We start from the raw sequence: 23,754 nt of genomic DNA on the forward strand, positions 1-23,754 counted from the left end.
ATAGATATTGACGTATACATTTTTACATTTATATGGTCGCTAACGTGCTCGATTACAAGGGGTGAAGGCTTGCGCCGGCCGCCGGGAAAATGTAGGAAATTCAGTCAGTCGGGTCGAGCAAGCGCGGGAGGTCGGTGTGTTATCCCGTTTATCGTTTAATAACAAATTTAAACTTTTAGGCTATTTTTCAACCATATCTTGAGTCGAACAATTATAAATAATTTAAAAAATTGTGTATTCCGTAACGTCCCTCGGGTTTTTATAGATTTTTTATGGAGTGAGAAAAGAAGTGTTAAAATACTAGTGGCGGGAAACCGTTTTGATATCTCGCTTGACGTGTTGTGTCCTATGTGTACATAGAGCGAGAAGAGCCGTCTGCCCTAGAGGGCGGCCGACATGCTGGATTCGTCGTGAATCGATATTTTTGGAACGCTGTAGAGCAGAAACCATGAGAATCGAGGCATAATAAAGGTACGACAGGTGATATTAATTATGCTTAGTACTGAGCTTTCGCCCCCACTTACTTAACAATCGGGGCAACCCGTGCCCCACGTTGGGCGCCAATGTTATTACTCGTTCTGACAGTAATGAAGATACAACCATATAATATATTATACCATCCGTGATGTAAATTTATTTTGATTCGATATAAAATTGTATAAAAATGAATGATTTGTGAAGCACAATATCTACTATTTCCTATTATTAGCCTATTGTAGTAGCCTATTTAGATTTTAATCAAGCTAAACAGGTTAAAAAATTCTTGACTCTAATTTCATATAAACGATACGCCGATAACAGTAACGACGATTTTATTTTACCCATCGACCAAATGTCTATTCATTGATGAATATAGGTAGGTATGTGCAAAATAAAAGTAGGTACGTATCGGCATCGGTATCGGTACGTAAGATATCAGGGACTTATATAGGCAGTTAATTTTATCTCCTAATTAGTCTGCAGATGTGATAAAATTAATCGTTAGTTGGATTGCCAGAAAAAATATCTATGAACCTACATAATTTTACTTTACTACTATTAAAAAGAGTTATCATTATACTCCGGATATATTTCTACGACGGAGGATAAACTATACATCTCCCAAAGAAAAATGTGTTAATTAAATTTGGAAACGTCAAGAAGTCCAATTATAACGTGTTATCATTCAATAACGGTTGTAGTAAATTACGACCATTATTGATAAATTTATCCAAAGGCTTATCAAAGATCGACATTTGTCAATTTTTAGGAAAAAATTAAAGAGATTGATTATTTTATTAATAAAAGGCATTAATATTTTTTATTACCAAGTAAGAATATGGTCACAGTTCCTTGGACAAGCAACGGCAGTCTTCTCATATCTTTAAGTAGAAAGTTACATCGTGAACTGAAAGGAAACTTCTATACTTAAGTGCCCTAGAGTTGCCATAAACGAAATATTTAATCATATTGATTATTAACTTTGATTGTTATGTATTTTTCCTTAATATCACAAACTTTCTCTTAAAATACTCACACACCACACACTGTATTGGTTTACTTTTGATTCATATACCTATATTTGTTACGTTTCATAAGTCAATAAGGGCTAATGTAAGGTCATGGCTACGAATATTATTGGTCTCATTACGGAAACAATTAATGGGATTATGTCGAGCTGGCATTTTCTTTGACGTTAATGAGCTCGAACATCAATATTATTTTTCTTTCCACTGACCATATGAAACCTAGCCACTTGATGAGTTTTCACAATGAGATTGATATGCGTTTCACTAAAAACACTTACCTACTCATTTTAAATTGGGCTGTCTAGTTATGCTAGGACGCCGCTACTTTGTAGACACCCTTCTTATTACCTACCTGACTTGAAAATGGTTACAGCTAATGCCTAACGTTATCTTAAATCGGAGTTGAACCTTTATTTATAATATAGGAGTAGCATACGAGCATGCAGTCCACCTGTTGGTAAGTGGCTACTGCCGCCCATGGACATCTGTAATCAACCCCAGATAGGATTAGATATTCCTACCTGAGGTTGGCCACAGATTCGCCGCTACTACTGAGGACTAAGCTGGAACGCCTCGGAAAAGTCTGTCTCCCTTACCACACCCTTTAAAACGGAACACAGCAGCGCGTAACATTGCTGTTATTAGGCAGAAATAGGTGTGGCGGTGGTGCCGCCGGAGTCGAACTGTGGTTCTACCACCTTCGCATTTATATTGTGGGTAGCAATTTGGTATTTTGTAATACAAGAAAATGGTCAAGTATATGTAATTTACCCATTCTTGCACTAAGCAACGCCAAATAGAACTAAATTTTGAAGTCGATAGCATTTAATAACACTTTTTACCCCTGGAGACTAAGCAACAACGTCATTCCTGCTAGTAAAGCAGAAATAGATGCGGCGCGACCGTCGGAACATAAATAGTTAACCTTTCATTGTGGACCTACAACTAGGTGATTTGTTTAGGTTGTTAGGTTGTAGTAGACATCAGTCTGAAGCTTTGATCTTCTACCTTAGTTCGAGAAAAAGCATTTTTACGACCCAACTGTGGAACCCAACGTTTGTACGAGTATGTCTCCTTCTTTAGCACACCCTAATGCCCAAACGGTTTAATAGATATGAGATGTCATTGGATTGATCCTAATTGTGGGAGTGACATAGGCTTGAGGCTTTTAAGCAGTAGGGAAAACCTCCTTTTAAACACATTTCTGAACAGAATACACGTAACCTTCCACATCCGACCCGTCGCAGAAAATACCTAATAGGTTTTGGTGCATCTTCATTTGTTTACGTCTATGTCGGAATGAATTTCATTTTGGGACATTGTATAATGATCTGACTAGATAAACTCTTACTGTAGGTATAATAAAGCGATTCAACAGTGAATCTAGTCTCATTTTAGACTTTTATTAAACCAACATTTCTGCTCCAATATCCTTAAGTCGCAGGGATCACTTCTATTAGAATATCTTCGCAGTAAGTAAGCGTAGATATAACTCACTAAGACCATTGCATAAGGCCCCTAGCAGACATGAGACTTTATGCATTTGCGAACGAAGACTTAGCTGCTTTTCGGCAGCAGCGATTCAACGTTATACCCTACACACGTTTGAACATCACAGCTACTTACAACAACACGACAAACGAACAACTGAACACGAAAAACGTTATTAACGCAGCTATCACGCTGTTAAAACGCGCGTTTTCCATACTGCGACCACCAACGCTAAAACGAGATTTAGCGTCAATGAATTTGCCAAAACGCAATACTAAAGTAGCATGTCTGCTAGAGCCGTAAATTGCACTGTGAGTTTATGTCAAGACGCAGACAAAGTAGCTGATTAGTTGTCTTTCAGTTGGTTGAACTTAGATCTTGTTATTGATTAAATATAACACGAGCTACGAGTAAGAAGTAATTTAATGCTACAAATATCATTTTAGGGTATCTTCAACTTACATGATGGAGCAAAAAGTTGTTCTGAAATTGCAAAGTTTAGTTATTCTATTTGAATTGTATTGAGAACGAACCCAATCTGGATTCAAACGTTAATGCCGCAGTGTTAAATTGCTGATTTAAGACAGAACAGGCGTGACGGGTGGAATTTTTCTAAGTTCTACCATTACATTACTAATGCATGAAAAATATGTGACAAAATCGTGATCGTGAAATTGGCAATTAGCTTCTTCCATTACATAATAGCAGTGATAGCCTAGTGGTTAATAAGCCCGGCCTCTCGATCGAGGGGTCCGAGGTTCAAACCCCAGGCACGGACCTCTGATTTTTAAAAAGTTATGTGCGTATTACAAATTAATTATCACTTGCTAAACGGTGAAGGAAAACATCGTGAGGAAACCTGCATACCTGAGAGATTTATAAAAAAAAATCTCAAAGGTACGAGTATGTGAAGTCTACCAATACGCACTTGGCCAGCGCGGTGGACTATGGCCTAATCCTTCTCATAATGAGAGGAGACCAGTGCCCAGCAGTGGGACAGTAATGGGTTGTTTATGGTATGGTTTATGGTATGGTATGGTAGTGACGATTACATTATATTTTCATCTACGCGGGTTGCGATTCCGCGTTCGCTCGCGGGAGCGGATAAAACCGCGCCGTGAGTTCTTAGCCTTGCATAATAGCATAATGATTAAGCTTCAATCAATTTGGCCTGCTTTACATACTATTATTCTAAATTCACTCGACATTTAAACTTGAGAAATATTTACTGAACTATAAAATTCAATAACACCAAGTTGTTAACTAAGGATCGATTTTGTAAATACCTAAAACCGCACGGTTCTATTACGTCGACAAGTTCTGGAGCTCACCGAATTGACTGTACTACAAAGTTAGTTATAAGACCGCTACTCTGGATACTAAAGTTAGTACTAATTACTTGTCCTACAGGTTGCTTTAACTTAGTATCTATCTTGTTTTCGATCCGGGACTTTGGGTTTCGTCGGCTGTCATTTAGTGATGTGCAAATATTTTGCGGGAATTCTGTGAGACTAAACCCGGCGTTAATCAATTCGACGGTGGATCTGGCTCCGCTAAATTACACTGAAGCAGCTGAATAATGTATTAATTCGTGCATCTTAATCCTCGGATAGAATTGAGATAAGTCTCGTGGGTTTTAGTTTTCTTACCCTAATCCGGTATCACCATATTCGTTTCGAACCATTCACTTTAAGAATTATTTTGATTTTAGACTAATAATTGTAAAAATAGTTATTTAATAATTAAACAATGTAATATTTAGCAACAACTTATGCATTAATTTACTAAAACGCTGCTTAACCAAAAAAATGCAAATTTAATTTATCGACAACCCCATAAAAAGTTGAAGTTTAATTAACACAAGGAGATACTTGTCTTAACAAGTGGATACCTCTCTTAATTTGTCTTAAACATTTTTATCCAAAAATGGGGGATAAATTGATCTCATTAAATTTTTGTCAATGTCGACAAAATTTCAAAAAAATACGGACGTAAGTTTAAAATCTTTCGAGTTTTTTTAAATGGTTAAGTTTTCTAATTCCCAAAAAATATTGTAAATATTTGTTGTTCATTAATGTGGAATGCAATTTGTAGTTCTAATTTTGTTTAGCCCATAGAGTATCGTCTCTACTGCATCGCTAAGTTTGTATTAGAACTCAGCTGAACATTAGCTAAACTAACTGTGTAGTTAGTTCTTGTCGACGATACCTCCACAGCAGTTTGATTAGGTGATTACTTTGGTATTTGCCTTTAGACTTCATTCACACAGTTATATCACAAATAGATGATTGAAATATCACTTGGCCGGCAACAGAGTAACCCAGCAATCCTGCAATCCTACAGTTGACTACTCTTGCCTGTTAAGTGTTATATGAGTTAGTAGTGTGAGTAGAATGAATGGAATATGTGTTAAGCACTATAGTAATTTCTTACTTTCTGAAATAACTACTTACGTTAATTCGACATTACCATAATTGAACTTGCAAAAACTCTATGCTCTACATGTAGGTGCCGAATGATAATAATGTATCTTACAGCCATCTTACAGCCATAATATATATGTAATTCGCTGCCAAATAACCTCCTCTGACATAAAATGGGTTTTTCTAACCTACCCCACTGCAAATAGCCCAAAATCATGTAAATTCAACGGCTTTCCTGCTTTATGGAGAGTCCACTTGGTCGTGGAACATTGTCTACTACTTTTTCCCAGTCGTGGTCTCCATTCGAGCATCTTTTTGGGATCAGTTACGTTTATTTTTCCTTAGAAACGTACAGCTGAACTCTAAAACATTTATTGTACTGTACTCCAATGTGAATACAGAACAATTGCCACATTGTACAATGTGTAGTATTAATAATATTAGGATAGCAATTTCATTTAACACTTCGATAGAACTACGTTTGCTGTTCTAATGGACTTTGGTCCTCGGGGACTCAGTTCTATTACAATGACAAGTTAGTGTAACCGAAGACGTTTCATACTATGTTGGTTATTCTACGATATTATTAGAGTCTTCTGTGTTATTCGATTATTATACTTTCTGTCTTTTAATATTGGTGTGCTTCTATAGTTTGTTCACAAAGAGTTCTATCAACTAAAATAAACAAATTTAGATTCAATTATCTTTAACAATTATTTGTGATAGTCCTTGAAAGAATGGATTAAATTGTTATCTTGATAAATTTTATATCGCAGTTGAAATGACAAATTTCGAAAACCACTTAACTTTAGAGCCTGTAGTTTATGTTTATACAATATTGAAGAAGTTAACGAGTATGTAGCTCATGATTGCAAGTGGCTACTGCCACCCATGGACATCTGTAATCAACTCGAAATTAGATTTCTAACTAACGTTGGCAATAGACATTATTACCCTGAAGACTAAGTTGGAATGGCCGCGGATAAGTAGGTATGTTTCTCTTACTACATCCTTCGGAGCGGTACACAGCAGCACTTAATACTGCTATTATTTGAAGGCGGTAGAACCCTTTGTGGTTCGACTCCGGCGGCACCACCGCCACACCTATTTCTACCTAATAATAGCAGTGTTAGGCGCTGCTGTGTTCCGGTTTGAAGGGTGTGGTAAGGGAGACAGACTTTTCAGAGGCGTTCCAGCTTAGCCCTCAGGGGTAGCGGCGCATCTGTGGCCGACCTCAGGTGGGAATATCTAATCCTATCTGGGGTTGATTACAGATGTCCATGGGCGGCAGTAGCCACTTACCATCAGGTGGACTGTATGCTCGTCTGCTACTCCTATATTATAAAAAAAGGCAGAAATAGGCGTGGCGCTGCCGAAGTCGAACCACAAAAATACCCTATTTCTACCTTAAAACACACTCTATAAGCAACATATAGAAATTACAAAGAGACTTCGCGTTCACATTATCTGCGAAAACATGTGCTAGAAATAAAAAGTTAGTTTTCTGTGTAGTATGATCCGTGACGTCCTTTGAATCCGTGCCTTACAGGCACAGACAGACGCCATTGTGAGATTCCTTATTCATCAACAATTTCCCGACGATCCCTATGTGTAACGAGCTCTTGAAAGGATGTTGACTGGTGTGACATAGGAAAGAACTGGCACGTCCTTATCTGCTATCTCTTTCAGTTTTTCTTTTGACGTCACAATTTCCGAAACAGTTTAGTGTTTTTACGTTTTTTTTTTAAATACAAAGTATATAAGGACCTCGTGACATGGTGTTTAGGCACGCTAATTTCCGTAATGGCCTAACCGATTTTAATGAAATTTTGTGTATGTATAATTGATGCTAGAGCGAAAGATAGGATAGGACTTTTTTGTAACGGGCCTACGTCTCTTTAGGGCCACTAGTTTATGATAATTAATAAGCTATTAATGTGTTTTGGTGTACGTTCACGCCCTCCAAAATGAAAATAGCATATTTAAGTCCGTGACCCGTAGGGGGTGGTAAAAATTTACAAGCTTTTATTTATAAATTCAGAACTAAACCCCCCAAAATACAAATATATTTCTCATCATAGGAAAACCATTTTTTTCGCCATCAAATTCTTTGAGAGTTTTGGCTGCTTAAAGTCCCTATCCCAAACGTGGATATAAAAATCGTGGATCTGAAAATCCTATTTGGAGTTAGTAAGAAAACTGCTTCTGGCAGGTCCATATTAACTTATGTAGTTAATATATACAGATAAAAAGAACCAAAAATGTGCCTGTATTTAAATGTCCAGTAAACAAAGTAGTGAAGCTTTGATGAGCTGTACCTAAACTAATCTAGGGCTCATATATAACGGCGACGTCGAATCTAGCTTTCGATTTATGTAAATCTATGCAAATCTAGGCTTAAATTACTGGCCAGTATTGGTTTAATTAGAATAATCCGTGAGATCTCTTGGTAAATTTACAATTGCTTTGCAAAATTTCGTATGTAATTACTTACAACTTAATTCAGAAAGGTAATATTATTTTATCTTTTAACGGTAACCGTTTTAGGACAGATTCTTTTTAATATTGACATCCTGAAGTTATGTAGTAGTTTTAAGATATAGTTGTAATTAAATTAACTAAGTAGCTTTTAGCTGAAGTAGTTACCAGCGGGAGTCCTTCATTGCATTTCCAATATGCTTACAAATCGGAGTGAAGTGCAGAACTAGCAAAGCCCCCTACAAGTTTGTAGTATACGAGTGTAAGGCTGAATAAGTTCGAGGTCAGATTCAACGGTCGAATTATTTTCAAAGAGCTGAATGGATACCGCAAGTCTGCTGTAAAACCTTCCGCAAGTACAGTGATTACGTGTATTTTGTAATAGATCTATATTGAGTTCTTAATTACAAGAAAATTGTCGTGATGGCTTAAAATTGGTAGATGGCTTAAAAAATCTACCTGCCAAAGGTGTTTCGGCAATATTCCCAAAGGTACGTGAAGTCTATCGATCCATAACTGGTTCTTATCTTAGAGGACACCCGTGGCCAGTAATGGAATAAAAATAATCGGTTATAACATCCACTTAAAACAAACTACTAATAATTCTGTTTGTTAATATTGCTCGTTTCCTTGAAAATTCCACAAATGGTAACGAAGGCCTCACGATCGACCTCGAGAGCACCTACGTCACGACACGTAAAAACGTTGGGAGGAATGCCGATTCTACCGAATCTAGTCGTACTCATACGGGATTAGAGCGGATTGAGCCCCATAGCTATGCAAAAAAGTTTTTTTCTTATATCAGAGAAAATTGCGACACGACGTGTGAAGTGTTTTGAAGTTGGTAGAACTCTCTGTGGCTTAACTTCGGTGGCACCACCGCTACACCTATTGCTGCGTAATAATAGCACTTTGAAGCCCTGCTGTGGTTTGGTTTGAAAGGGGTGGTAAAGGAGATATACTATTCCAAGGCATTTCAGCTTAGTCCTCAGGCATCTCAGCGCATCTTGGGCTGATCTTAGGTGGAAATCTGCTCGTATCTGGGGTTTACAAATGTCTATGGGCGGCATTAGCTACTTACCATCAGAGGGACTATATGCTCGTTTGCTACTTATACAACAATCTAGATATAAGGAGAGTGATATGTAGAAAATCCTGAAGGAAACACAATTTAAGTGCTGCAAATAATGAAATGACTTGGGGAAGGATGTGAAATGAATGTTCGTGCTCACATGGGATAAGCGCGGATTAAACCTTGCACCATGAAAAATGTAGTTTGCTACAAAGAGGAAGAGTCATATAAACTAATTTATTTAAGAGTAACAAAAAAAGAAAGACAGAGTGGCCAGAAACATGTGCTAATGTACTTTCGTGCTCACTTGGGATCAGAGTCGGAATAACTTAGACTAACGTTATTGAATCTAATCTTGTCTTCGTTTATACTATTGTAGTATGTGGCTAAAACATACGTAATGTAGCTCAGACTGACAAAAAATAAGGAAGCTTAGGATAAAAACAGAATTTCCAAATATAAAATATTATTAAAAAAATCCAGTCTAATAAAACAGAATTTCCAAAAATAAAATATGTATTATTAAAAAAAAGTCTACCAAGTCGCACTTGGCTAGCGCGGCGGACTATGGCCTAATCTTTCTCATTCTGACAGGAGATCCGTGCCCAATAGTGGGACACTAATAAGTTGATGTTGATCATGAAATGTAATGCTAGTAAATTAGGTAAGTGCTGGTCAGGATCGATTTGAATTAAAATCATAGGTACCTCAACAATCCTGTTAAACTGAAGTCTGTGGAATCCTGATGGTATGGAATTTGGCCTGTAAAACTGGGCTGGTTGAATCTCAGACACGCGCCGCTAAATAGTTTAACATTTGATATACTAGTTAAGAAAACAATTAAAGAAAATCAAGGTTGACCTATGAACATTCTACCGGACATGTACCTAGTTATGTAGGATGGTCTTCATCGCTCTGAAAAGGAATACATAACTATTCTCTATTTTGATACTACTTGCTGCCTAAATATGCCTAATCATCATATCATTGTTTCTACAAAGTGATTTCATTATAGTTTTACAATAGGGTAAAAACGAAACCCCTTGTAGGGTACGAACCCACCTTACATTTCAGAACAATTTTCGTAATGAATACCATGCCATTTCATGATTTGATAAACCTTCGTTGAATTGCAAGTCACTCCAGATGATTAAGACTTATGTTTGCCGTTCTTATATAGAACTGGTATTTCATAAATTCCATGAATTTCAAACTGTACTAAATTTAGCATTTACATAACCATAGCATTAGGAGTTATGTAACCTTATTGCTCCAGTGCCATTCAACGTTCAGTTGTAGTGGCAAGTTTTATATTAGCATCAGGTAAAAGAAGTAGGACTCTTTGTAGTTAGACTGTAGCAGTACCATCGTTGGTATCAACATTTTGCCTTCAACTGGCTTATTGTCTTCTTTCTATATTATGTAAAAATAGCGGACGAGCATGTAGTCCACCTGACGATAAGTGGCTAATGTCGGCCATGGACATCTGTAATCAACTCCAGATAAGATTAGATTCCTATGCAAGGTCGGCCACACAGGCACCGCTACCCCTGAGGACTAAGCTGGAATGCCTATGTCGAAACGTATGTCTTCCTCACCACACCCTTCTAGCCAGAACACAGCAGCGATATTTTCTTTAAATTCTTCTTTTTCACGGCCTGATACTTATTTTCATCTTGTATAAATTGTGTTTTCACCTGTATTCTGGTTTGAAATATGTAAATCTTGTTCAGATCCATCTAGGTTCTCAGGCGCATTTGTGATCGACTTTAGGAAGTCTTTTACCTTACTTGGTATAGAATTTATATTTTATATTACCACCTTAGATGAGCTACGAAGAGTCTTACCGTCTTTCAAACCTTTTTCAGCCTACATTTGATACGCTGAAGATATAGTTTTTTCCAGACAAAGTAGCCTTTTCTTCTTTACGTCCAGCTGATTGCTCTCAATAGCGATACGCTCCACCATATTGTTTCCATAAAAAAGATTAATTTTCCATCAAAACCGCTCTGCTCGTGTAGGCATTATTAAAAATCTGATAACCCTCGGTGCAAAGCAACGTGTCCGCCTTTTCAGGTCGAGATCCAGCGCTGAAACTTTTTTAATTTATTGCTATTCCCACCGGTCAAAGGGTAGTATATAAACGGGACTTAGTAATATACGAAACGGGTGTCCCTAAAGGCCGGATGAGCTGTCGGGTGGGTTAGGGGTCGTCACTATCACTAGTTGTCGTAAAGGGATGATGAGATTTGCTTGAGCACTGAATATTCAATATACGACTGAAGGATCATGTTCTTATTTTTGTAATATTCTTAGCTAAATGTACACCGTAAATATAATCATATGTATAACTGTATTTTTTTGTAAACTACTCTATAATAAAAAGGTAGCTACGAATGTGACGGGTCCGTTATTACATCTTTGCCATATGATAGCATCACTGAGCGCTCCTGTGTTCTTATACAAAAGTTGGATTAAATGGGACTAATACGAGGTATTCCAATTTTTAGTTCTTAGGGATAGCAATATGTCTGTGGCTGACCTGAAATAGGTGGATTTTAGTTATAGCTGGATTGCATGATCGCTTGCTACGCCAATTTCATGACGAAATACTTGAAGTTTGTCACATATACGCTAAACCCTAACCCTTAGGCTTAAGTTCTACACTCGGTATAGATAAGCCTGTCTCAGCCTGGAAATTCGTACATAGCAATACAATACTAAATAAGACCAATAAATTGTGGGAGCGTAGTAGTAATAAACAATTAAATACAGTTCAATTTGAAGTTAATTTTAATTTTATTATACCAAATGTAGTTTCATCTTTAGATATCCATAAGCTAGCTATCCATAGGATAGCTATTTCACGTGCTTCAAACAGCTTAGGATATTCTTGAATATAAATATCTGAATAGTCGTAAAAGGACAACTTCATAGCTTTCAATAATGATTGCGTGTGTTATATAATTATTGCTCTGGTTTATATAATATTTAAACTACAATACGTATCGTAATGGATGTGCGTAAGAGCTTCGTGAAGAGAATTATTAAGCTGCCAATAATAATTATAAACAAAAGCCGAACTGCTTAAAAAATTAGCCCATGGTCATTTAACAATTTAAAAGAATGCAACAACACCTCATATGTTGAAATACGTCAAGCCATTTCTGTTGTAGAGCGTGCCAAAGAATGAGACATACATACAGACACAGACATTACAGACATTACCCTCCGCAGTCGGGTAAAAACAAAATAACAAATCAAAAAAACAAATGCTCATATAAAAACGGTTACATTAAGTTAAGCATCAATAAGTGTATGCATTATGCGATCATATCTTTACTAAAGGCTTTGATAAGTAAAGATACTTCGCTGCCTTGAAATTGAATGAAGCCACAAAAGGCTCATTTGTAAGTTATTTTTTGAATTTTTGACAAATAAAAACATTTTTAGAGAAAATTTACGAATAAATAACTAATACTGCGTAATTTACATATTATATAAATAAGTATGTCAAATATTTTAGGGAGATTTTAGCACGGAGATGTGGCAGAACTTTTTTACGCAACTATTTCACTTAACTATATATTGAAGGTGGTAGAACCCTTTGTGGTTCGACTCCGGCAGCACCACCGCCACACCTATTTCTACCTAATAACAGCAGTGTTAGGCGCTGCTGTGTTCCGTTTTGAAGGGTGTGGTAAGGGAGACAGACATTTCCGAGGAGTTTTAGCTTATTCCTCAGGGGTAGCGGCGCATCTGTGGCCGACCTCAGGTAGGAATATCTAAAGCTATCTGGGGTTGATTACAGATGTCCATGGGCGGCAGTAGCCACTTACCATCAGATGGACTGCAAGCTCGTCTGCTATTCTTATATTATAAAAAAAATGTCAAAACTGGTTACATTTTCTTGTTAGGAGTGAGTAATCTTTACTAATCTATGACTAAAGGTTTGTTAGTAGACTGAGTGGCGACAAATTGAAATCAAATAGCTTCTGTACATTTACTTATATTCTGTCAAAGCCTTATTTAAACATTTCCCTCAATTCAATTTTATTTACAATATCTTTTTCTGTTATTCTTCCCTATTTTAAGTCGTCTTTCAATCGCCAAATATTTACCAAATTGGATTTGATATCTAGAGCTTCTTTATAATAAAATAAATTATATTTAAGATATAAAGTTTCTGTAAATGACGATTTGCGTGAAAAGATATTAACAAATTATATATTTTTGTGTGTAAGACTTTTGCATGTATTTTTTTAGGGTTCCGTAACCAAAGGGTAAAAACGGAACCCTATTGCTAAGATTTTACTGCCTGTTCGTCTGTCACAGGGCTATATCTCCGAAATCGTGATAGATAGACACATGATTTTTTTACAAAGGATGCATAACGGTGGCCGCTATAACAACAAATACTAAAAATAAAATAAAGTTGAATATTAAAGGGGTCCATACAACAAACCGGTATTTTCAGCATTTTTCGATCTAACTGTTAAACCACAGGTACTAGGGAGACGGTTGAAATTTTTACAATCCGTTTACAAATACTGGTATTACAATAAATACAAATAAGGACCATAATACACATTTAATCATAGATTAGTAAAGATACTTCGCCGCCTTGAAATTGAATGAAGCCACAAACGGCTTATTATAGTAAGTTCTTTTTTTGAATTCTTGAAAAATAAAAACATTTTTAAAGAAAATTAACGAATAAATAACTAATACTGCGTAATTTACATAATAAATTATTAATTTATAATAATAATTTCAAATATTTTAGGGACATTTTAGCACGGAGTAGTGGCAAAACTTTTTTACGCAACTATTTCAATTCTTAAAACTGGGTACATTTTCTTGTTAGGAGTGAGTAATCTTTACTAATCTATGCATTTAATATAGTTATTTTAATTTTATTATTCGTTGTTTACGTATCATTCACCATCACCCTAACGCCATCTATTTTTGTTTCATATAACTAAGTTTGTTGAAAATAATTAAATGAATAAAAATAAGTAAAAAATCATGAACATTTGGTGGCACGGAAGTCTCCATAAGCGAGTTTGAGTACTTGGCGAATTATTATAATATTGAAGTAGCAAATGAACATGCAGTCTACCTGGTGGTAAGTGGCTACTGCCACTCACAGACATTCATATTCAACCCCAGATTAGGCTTAGACTTTAACATGAGAAACTTGGCAGTGGTGCCCACGAAGCCCACCCGCAAAGGATTCTACCTATTATTACCTACCTTTAAAAATCTGATACAAATATTCCCGATATACCTACTTGATACCGAATTATCGAAAACATTACTTACTTTGCCCAAACCCTAATCGGAAAATACGACTTAATTAAATTTTAAAAACCCTCTAACCATTTTGCAGGTATTAGTTTTCATCAATAGCTTTAAAGTTTGATAGTTTTTATTACTTTTCCAACACTATTTTTGTCGCCAGCCAGTTTCAAATACCTTTTAATTTGTAAAGTTTCGCTTACTTTCCGTCTGTTTCGAACTTTTCTAGTTATTCAGCATCTCAGATTTAAAAGTTGCATTGCAAAAAGGTAATTTTAATTATATCTTTAAAATTAAGATAGATTAAGATAAGATAAGATAAGATAAGATAAAATACTCTTTATTGCCTACTTACAGTTGAAATTTTACAATACACAATATACATAACAGGTGAAACAGTATGCAATAGGCGGTCTTATCGCTAAGTAGCGATCTCTTCCAGACGACCTATGCATGAAAAAGAAAAGAGAGACAAGCGAAGAAAGGAGGATAGTGTGCGTGAAGTTAGAGAAGGAATAGGTTATAAAGGATAGGATACATTTAGTATTAGTGTTAAAGCAACAAAAATAGAGAGAAAAAACAACACAAACAAAACAATGACACGGTACACATGAAAAAGACGAAAACGAGGCGGAAAATCATACGTTGGAGTAATATTATTAAGTATTTTGTATTAAGTTTTTTGTACCTGACTGAGGCGGGTAATTTTTTTGACCTTATGTTTTTATGTATGTATGTCATATGTAAGTTTATCTCATACTTTGGCACGCCTTGCTGCCCGAATGGCTTGTCCAAATTTAACAGATTATGAGGTGTCGTTACATTCGTCTAAATTGGTCTAACTATATTTTCAAGCAGTCGGGACTTTTTCTAATTGAATTCTAAACATCAAACTACAAAAGGTAGGATTAGCTATATTTCTTAAATATGTTTAATCATGTTCATAAATAAAATAACGTTCAAGTATAAAGAGCTAAACATTGTTATTCTTTCCACTAAACCAAAATAAAAAAGCATGACAAAAAATATTTCATACTGGCGTATTTCCCGCGGTATTTTCCGCACTTTTGTGATGTCAAGTAGAATACAATGCCCCATTTCAACTTATGCGTGATCCAAAGTTATTACAGAGGGTATAAAAGTTACGAATAACGCCACAACAATGGTAGATTTGAGTAATTAAAAATGTGTACAAATATATTTTCTAGCAAAAACATAGCTTTTCTGGATAAAAATAAAAGACACGGGCTATTTGAACTCGAAATGTGTCCTCGTTTAGACAATTTATGTTAATCGTTTGTAAGTTTTTATTATAAAAGTTAGCGCGAATGGAATTATGATATAACCATTTCTATGGCTGTAATCTCTTTACTCTTTATGATGTCCATTACGCAGCGAAGGTACCCTGAGACCAATGACCTTTCAGTGGCTGAAAGTTTGTTTTCTATAAGAATCTGTTCACCTGGGACCTTGATTAGGTACGCCACGAAGATTTTGATGAGGTAATTTAAAGGTCACCTATACTTATGTCTCCAAATCTCTAACTCTTTCGAAACAGTCTTTCACATAGTTGTGAAGTTTTAAACGTAAAATTAAACTATCGAGTCAGATACTCGTAGTTAAATTTAAAGTCGATGCAAGTAAGTTTAATAAAGGTTGCTTTTGATCCCAAGTGTCGCCGGTCGATTGGCTCGTAGGGGTTGGGTCGGTCTCAGGGATTTCCACTGGGCGTTATTCTCGGAGACAATCAATACGGCGTTGCATATTTAAATCGGTTGCGAGGTGAACGGCTCACCTGTCGTGTACTTAGTGTTTATTACTGTTTTTTATGATAATTATGAACAAATATAACAATCACTATTAGTGTATGTCAACAAATGTAAAACTTTTTGTATGCATAGTGGTATTTATTACAAAATTCTCAGAGGCAGCTTTCTGCCAATATGCACTTCGTCAGTTCGATGGACTATGCTTAAACCTCTATCGTAGTGGGACAGGAATTGGTTTCACGATGATGTATTAATTCCAATATATAAAATAGCGTGAAAGATTTAACACTTTTTAAATGGGTATTGAACTTGTTATTTGGAGGGACCTATTAGGAAGTAGCAGCCCTCCTGAATACTGACAAAGGAACTGGATTTCTCAACACTTGACTTAACAACAGAATATAAGAATACTTACCTGTCTCAACACTTTTGTCATAATATAAGAACACTTACCTAGATAACATTTTGTTAACTAAAATAAAAAAAAAACTGACACTATTTTGTATTTGTTTGTTTGAGAAATACGAGACACAAGAAAATAATTACTAGGCTTCGTTAGTAATTAGAATGTCGTATAAGCTAGCTTCTATTGTGGTTATAATTAAAAGCTGAGATGGGTATGACGGGACAGGTTTGGTATGAAGACCCGATAGTATGTACCCAGTAGGTTCGTGAATTCGTTGTGACAGTGTTGACAACTATGAAGATGGTGACCATTCTTAAATCACAGATAGTAAAAATAGATCTATATCTGCCTTATAACACCAATGTCAAACTTTACTGTATTCTGGTTTCAAGAATATGACAAAAGAGACACAAGTACGAGATAGCAACGTTTCTGTGGCCGACTTCAGATTCAACTCCAATTCATTCCAGAATTACAGATACTCAGTGGCGGCAACATAGATCAGTAAAGATTACTCACTCCTAACATGAAAATGTAATTTACGAATGAAACGATAATTCTCCGTACTTTTTATTCGATTTCTTGTTTATGCACCAATTAACTGCGCATGTCGGCATTATTCCGCGTAAATTACACCATGACAGCCATTAAATGGCTGACAGAATTGTCAGCCGTTTAAGTAATTTAATGGCTTCCTTCAAATAAAAGGCGGTGAGATATCTATACTTATCTATGGGCGGCAGTGATCATGTCCTTAAGATCAGTAATATCAGGTAATGCATTCAGCTAACGTCGCATTTACTAATTCAATCTAATAAAAAAGAACACCTTCATAAAATACAATATGTATGAAACTATCCTACAAGATTAAAGGAGATAAATACAATATAAGCATAAAATTAATTAAATTTACAGCAGTTTGGACGGTCAAACTGTCACAAAGTACCTACTAGTTACCAGGTTTTACAAAGTTATTTCGCAAAGGGTTATTATAATGTGATTAAACTTGTATAGCGTAAGCTGTCGTAAAAGGTTATTAAAACATATTAAGCCTGGTTGGATTATACATTCTCATTATGGAATAATGAAATAATACCTAACACCGTAAGCTCGGTCCATCAAAGAGGGGGAAATGTCTGGCAAACAAAATAGGATTATGTTATTTTCTTTTTTTCTGACAAGCCTTAGCTGTGATTATTAGTGCTATGTTCTGCTATTACAAGACTATTTTTTAGATTTCGTCAGCAAACCGTTACTTAAGGCAATGCTGACAAAACTTGTTTCAAATATTTTCTGTTAAATTAACAATTTAATCATATGTTAGCTCGCGTGGCTTAAGGTTACTTCACCGGTCTGATACAGTGGATTTAACATTCGAAACCTGGTCAGGTAGGTTTGTTTCTGCATGACACATGACCAGTCACAGGTTTGAACCCGGGCCCATATACCAAAATTTTTCAATTTTAATAACAATTTTGTTCTCTCTCTTCATTGACTACGCAAGCATTGGTAGGTCCGTTTATACACATTCTTTTCTCGGAAAAGAATCAGAAGAACTTCCTACAAACATACTTGAAGTAATAGCCTGCTTTAATATAGATTGCTATCTATTACAAACAAGCTGCAAAGAGATAGGAAGGACTGGTATATCTGTCGAAAGCAGCGGAGAGGCTACAAGTGTAATGGGATTCGAGAATTCCAAAGAGATTTCCAAAGAAATTTCCTCGTGTATGCTTTCATTGCTAATAGTTTTCCTTTGATCAATCTTCTTTTACTTTTTAAATATACGAGTATTTATTAAGTCCAAACTCGTAATATTTATTTCATGGTAATATTTTTTGTTTGCTATCGTTTGATTAGCATTGACTTTTTGGAAAAAAAGTTTCTTATACCAGCCTTCATTAGTTAGAATCACGAGCGCATGGATTCTACCGTTGGCTCTATAGCAAATAATTCGTGTTAGTATAAACTATATACCTAAATAAAATTTCCGATTCGCAAATGCTATGTGATTATTATAAGTAAAACGCCTTAACTAACGCCTAATTGACCGAAAGAAGAGTATTGTCTCTGCAATTAGGAAGTAGGAGTAATATTTTTCGTAGGTAATAGTAATAGTAATATTTTTCTCTACACATACATACGAAAAATATTGACGTCCCGCATGGCGGAGCGGTCACCATACTGGTCTGACGCGCAGTGGGTCCCGGGTTCGATCCCCGGCCAGACAGATATCTAAATGATGAATTTAGGTGTCTGTTTCTGGGTCTGGGTGTTTGTGTATTTGTTTTTGTGTGTTTCCATAGCACCCACGACACAGGGAATCCTAGTGTGGGGCTGTGAGTGTAGAAAGCGTTTAGCGTTATTACACTGAGCTACTGAGTCGGATAAAAATATTTTTATTCCTACAAATATTTCCAAATAGTCAACAATATGAATGTTGACAACGAATAAAGCAAGGACCCAAGGACGATCGCAGTGGCCCTTCCTTGTACAGCCCACTCAGCTTCATGAATACATAAGTGTGCAGCTTGCTTCCATTTAGGGTTATTCCTTGAATATATTTTCCGTTCTGAACAATGCTGAGGTTTGGAATTGGGACTGCGAAATCCGAAGCGCTTCACTCAAAGAGACAAGTGGAGTGTATTTGAAATAGCATGTGAGGTTGTAAGTGGAAGACAAATGGTGCACTTTGACTTTTCTCATCCACTAAAAATAAAATAAATATAAACACGATTTTAAATTTATCCAAACTTGCGATTTTAAGTTTACGTATTACAAATTAGGTTAAAATCGATTAATATGTAACTTACTGTATAGTGCCTAATTACCCTTCTGCGTTTCCACTCCACATCACTACACCACACTGAGTTCCAAATTAAAACAAAAATATGTATCAACTGCCAACAGTCCTCACTATAGGCACTTTACTCGAAGTAGCGGTGCCTCGGTCCTACGCGACGTCGTTCATCTATTTTTCTAGTAACGTGTGAATTGAAAATAAAGAAAATAAACACGTAAATTCTTCGTGGCTACTCTACATCACTACACCACTCTGAGTTCCAAATTGAAACAAAAATATGTATCAACTGCCAATAGTCCTCGCCTCACTATAGGCACTTTACTCGAAGTAGCGGTGCCTCGGTCGGACGCGACGATGTTTATGTATATGTTTAGTAAAATCTGCATTGAAAATAATTAAAATAAAAAGGTAAATCCCTCGTGGTCACTCTACATCACTACACCACACTGAGCTCCAAATTGAAACAAAAATATGTGTCAATTGCCAACAGTCCTCGCCTCACTATAGGCACTTTACTCGAAGTAGCGGTGCCTCGGTCGGACGCGACGATGTTTATGTATATTTTTAGTAAAATCTGCATTGAAAATAATTAAAACAAAAACGTAAATCCCTCGTGGTCACTGTACATCACTACACCACATCGAGTTCCAAATTGAAACAAAAATATGTATCAACTGCCAACAGTCCTCACTATAGGCACTTTACTCGAAGTAGCGGTGCCTCGGTCGGACGCGACGTGATTCGCGTATTTCCAATCACGTGTGTACTGAAAAATGTTATGGCCCTAGTTTCTGCTTACGTATTGAATACGAAATTCCACTACAACTCCTCTATAAAGCTCGCAAAATATTAGGGATAACAAATAAAGGTTTATCGCGTAATACACGCTAGGATTACTGACGTGGTTATAAATTGGTAGAAGTATGAAAAAGAATGAGAGATGTACGAGTAAGTCAAGAATTTTAAAGAAGATTAAACTTTTGAAGTTGTTTATCTACACTAATATTATAAAGAGGAAAACTTTGTTTGTTTGTTTGGTTGTAATGAATAGGCTCAACAACTACTGGACCGAATTTACAAATTCTTTCACCATTCGAAAGCTACAATATCCACGAGTAACATAGGCTATATCTTATATGATATATATTTGATAAATAGATTTTGAGACGGTACAAAGTTTGCCGGGTCAGCTAGTTTTAAATAAACCTGTTATTCTATATTTCATCCACATGCGAGATAACTTTTAAAAATCCTTCATTTTTTCGGGAATATAAATAAACTTTTTTCAGTGCTCTTAACTACTGTATTCATGCCTAGACTTCCAGAGCTTCGATTGGTACTTATTAAATTAGCGTAAGAATTTTCTTAATTAAATTTTATTAAGTACATTCAATCGATTTAAATTAGATGTGTAAGTATACATTACAATTGCTTGGTAAATTTTATACTTGACATAATAAGTCTATGGTGAAAATAACATTTTTGTTCATAAATTTCTTATAACAGTGACCTACATACTTTGTGTATTACCACGAGAAGGGTAACGAATGGAAATAATAACATTGCCCCTCTCTAAAAATAGAACAGAATAGAAAAATAAAAATACAACAATACCTTCCATGCCTGGAAACACATTATCATCATTATCCTTCACTTCAGTCTTGTAACTTGTTTGTGGAAATACCTTAATCTAGATTTTTAGACACTACAATAGTACCTGATTAGTATCTAAGTGACTTTTGTTGTATTTTTTTATGTTTTTACATATTACCTATTAATAAGTGGGAAACCTAAGAATCCAATGCACACTTGCCAGATATCGTACAAACTTTTATCCATCCTTACTTTTATTTTTTTTCATTATGATACCTTATATATTATCATTACAATGACGTTCTCTCTAAATTTACTGAACAATTTCTTTATATTTTCAAAGAAAGAACGCATAAGTTTATATACTAGGTACGCGACGAAATTTTCCGTTGCGATTTTATATCCCGGAACACATATATAACGTCACCCTGCATCAGTTGTAACGAAGTGTATGCAAATACGTGGAAACATATTCACGGATTCCAAAAACCTCCAATATCTTTCGATCCGTGGAGTTTTAACGTGAAGCATTGCGCCAAATAGTACCCCTTCTCAAAGAGGAAACAAGTTGTCGGAACCGACTTGCGCGAATTTAAAATTCTTGATACATAATTTGACTTACTATAAAAACTTAATTTTGCGTATGCCATTCCTACAATTGATACCAACAGCAATGGAATCTCATATGTTAAAATCCGTCAAACCGTATGAACTGCAGCGAGTTTTTTTTTATAATATAGAAGTAGCAGATGAGGATGCAGTCAACCTGATGGTAAGTGGCTACTGCCGCCCATGGACATCTGTAATCAACCCAAGATAGGATTAGATATTCCTACCTGAGGTCGGCCACAGATGCGCCGCTACCCCTGAGGACTAAGCTGGAACGCCTCGGTAATATGTTTCCCTTACTACTCCAGTGCCATTGCCAGTGCCAGAAATGGGATCTATTACATAAAAGTCTGAGTGGAGTGGAGTGGAGTGGAGTGACAAAAGTATGAGAGACGTATTTGTTAAAAAGAAACATTAATTTTTGCAGCAGAGTAATTAGCTGAATTTCATGCTTGATGAATTGATAGAGATTTTACAAAATGTACTCAAGTACAACACAGTTTCACTTATCAGTCCCAGGGACGAGCTTTTCGTTGGCAATCTGTTGCCATCAGTATTCATATCGGGAGAGGATCGGGAACGTGGATACAACGCCTCCAATAATCTAAAATTACACTGGACCCGTGGTACACTGACCCGAACCTTGTCATCATTAGCGATCAAAGGCATTTTGAATTAATGTTTAGAAGTTTTGAATTTAATATTAAAATACATATTTGAAGGAACCCTATGTGGTTTTACTCCGGCGACACACCACACCCATTTCAGTCTTATAACAGCAGTGTTAAGCTCTGCTGTGTTCTTGTTTGAAGGGTGTGGTAAGGGACACTTACCATCAGACTGCATGCTGGTCCGCTACTCCTATATTATAAAAAAATACCAGTGAACTTACTTAAGTAAAAGCAGAATTCTGCTCCAATGTTGGAGTTTTGCGTTAGAAAATACTTGGCTAGTCTTTATCGCATTCTTATGTTGACAATGACATTTTTGACTGACTTATACTTAAGTACGAACGTCTTGAGATACGAGTATGTATACATATACTAGAAAACCAATATCATTGTATTCAACATGTTACATGTCGAATACAATGAAATTGGTATTCTAAAATCAATTTATTTAATGGCACAGCCTATCTGTTCTAAGCACGCACTTTTCTTAGGCAATCTGTTCCCATCAGTATTCATATCGGGAGTGTGGATCGTGATTCCATTGATACTGCGTCTACACCGATATTATAATCCACTGGCGTTACAATGCGACTCGACAGTTGTGACTTAAACTAATTATATATCACAGAAACGGCTCTCCAACACAAAGAAATTATTGTCTCTCTGATTTCGGTGTACAATGACGTCACCTATCTGTGCTAAGAACGTACATTCTGTAGGCAAACTGTCAGTATTCATATTGGGAGTGAGGATCGCGATCCGGCGATACTTCGTTTCCAATAAATATTATACTCGACCTGTGTTACAAAGCGACCTGATAGTTGTCAATGTAGTCGTCAAGGCTAATTATGTTTGACATCATTGTACCTCGCCATTACAAATAAGAATGATTTATAAAATCGATATAACAGTACTACCTATCAGTTCCAAGCACGGAAATGTCGTACGCAATCTGTATTCATTTCGGGAGTGAGGATCGCGATCCCGTCAATACTGCGTCTCCAATAAACCGATATTACACTCCACTGGTGTTTCAAAGCTATCCAACAACTGTCAATGTTGTCGTCAAGGCTATTTATGTTTGAAATTATTGTACCTCGCCAATAGAAATAAGAATAATTTATGAAATCGATATATAGGTAACGGTCCTGCCTATCAGTTCCAAGCACGGAAATGTCGTACGCAATCTGTATTCATATCGGAAGTCAGGATCGCGATCCCGTCAATACTGCGTCTCCAATAAATACATATTACATTCCACTGGTGTTACAAAGCGACCCAACATCTGTCAATGTTGTCGTCAAGGCTAATTATGTTTGAAATCATTATACCTCGCCAATAGAAATAAGAATAATTTATAAAATCGATATATAACGGTACTGCCTATCAGCTCCAAGCACGGAAATGTCGTACGCAATCTGTAGACATCAGTATTCATATCGGGAATGAGGACCGCGATCCCGTCAATACTGCGTCTCCAATAAACCGATATTACACTCCACTGGCGTTACAAAGTGACCCTATAGTTGTTCATGTTGTCATCAAGGCTAATTGTTTTAAATTATACCTCGCCAATACAAATAAGAAGGATTTATGAAATCGATATATAACGGTACTGCCTATCAGTTCC

The 23,754-nt window shown here is 36.1% G+C and overlaps 1 protein-coding gene across 2 annotated transcripts in view; it reads left to right on the top strand.

Annotated features, from left to right (window-relative positions):
• The first annotated feature begins 24 nt into the window (after positions 1-24).
• Positions 25-23,754, top strand: part of GABA-B-R1 (gamma-aminobutyric acid type B receptor subunit 1) — a 264,127-nt gene continuing 240,397 nt past the window's right edge. For both annotated transcript variants that reach the window (XM_073080154.1, XM_073080153.1), the window contains exon 1: positions 25-471. The gene's annotated coding sequence lies outside the window, so the exon portion shown is untranslated. The remainder of the gene's footprint in view (positions 472-23,754) is intronic.

This window comes from Epargyreus clarus, unplaced genomic scaffold (assembly GCF_041222505.1).
Source record: "Epargyreus clarus isolate Ecla_fem2 unplaced genomic scaffold, WU_Ecla_fem_2.2 ptg000014l, whole genome shotgun sequence".
Lineage (NCBI taxonomy): Eukaryota > Metazoa > Arthropoda > Insecta > Lepidoptera > Hesperiidae > Epargyreus > Epargyreus clarus.